Here is a 789-nt window from a genome sequence, read left to right as displayed (position 1 = left end):
CCTCGTCCCTCTCGGGTGTCTGCCAGCCCCGGGCCTGGAGGCTCCACGTCCCAACCCCCCCTCGCCCCTCAACCCAGACTCTGAGCCCTCGCGGCCTTCCTCCCACCGTCCTGGGACACAGCTGCTCGCCTCCCGAGAAGAGCCCCTGGGTCTGCCCAGGAAGGTAACCCGATCCTTCCCGTCGCCCCGGATGCAGCTTTCCCCACCCCTTCCCCACCGGAGTCTGCCTGTGGCCCGGAGACAGGCTGGCCTCGCTGAAGGTCAGGCCTGACTGGCTGCACTGCTGGGCCCCTCTCCAGGCAGGGAGGCCCCAGAAAGGGGGAGGCCCAGAGAGGGGGAGGGCCCCAGAGAGGGGGAGGCCCAGAGAGGGGGAGGCCCGGAGAGGGGGAGGGCCCCAGAGAGGGGGAGGCCCAGAGAGGGGGAGGCCCGGAGAGGGGGAGGGCCCCAGAGAGGGGGAGGCCCAGAGAGGGGGAGGCCCGGAGAGGGGGAGGGCCCCAGAGAGGGGGAGGCCCAGAGAGGGGGAACCTGGAGGGATCTTCAGGGGAAGAGTCTCGCTGACTCCGGGCCCAGGGCCCCTCCTGTGCCGGTCCCTTCTTCCCCTCGCTCTGCCTCCCCCCTGCCCCTCTCCTGATGGCCCAGGGGACTTTGCTAAAAGGTCATTCACACTTCACCGCCCCCAGGACCCGCTCTGCTTTCCACGGGCCTCCTGGCCTAGAGCGTAACTCACCATCCACCTGCTCTCTTCACCTTGAAGAGTGCACTTGTGCGTGAAGGTGAGCTCCTGGGGGT

The 789-nt window shown here is 69.5% G+C and overlaps 1 long non-coding RNA gene across 2 annotated transcripts in view; it reads left to right on the top strand.

The window, feature by feature from the left end:
* Positions 1–6: 6 nt before the first annotated feature.
* The window catches only part of LOC102771339, a 4,128-nt gene continuing 3,345 nt past the window's right edge, over positions 7–789 (top strand). The window contains exons 1-2 of one of the 2 annotated variants that reach the window (XR_001513573.1): positions 7–260; positions 681–773. This is a non-coding gene — a long non-coding RNA (uncharacterized LOC102771339). Of the gene's footprint in view, positions 261–581; positions 774–789 lie in introns of those variants that run through there. The other variant, XR_435585.2, reaches the window with a different exon arrangement.

The sequence above is a fragment of the Myotis davidii genome, unplaced genomic scaffold, assembly GCF_000327345.1.
Source record: "Myotis davidii unplaced genomic scaffold, ASM32734v1 scaffold2798, whole genome shotgun sequence".
Lineage (NCBI taxonomy): Eukaryota > Metazoa > Chordata > Mammalia > Chiroptera > Vespertilionidae > Myotis > Myotis davidii.
Note: the sequence above shows the minus strand (reverse complement) of the source record. Positions and strands in the feature narration are given on the sequence as shown.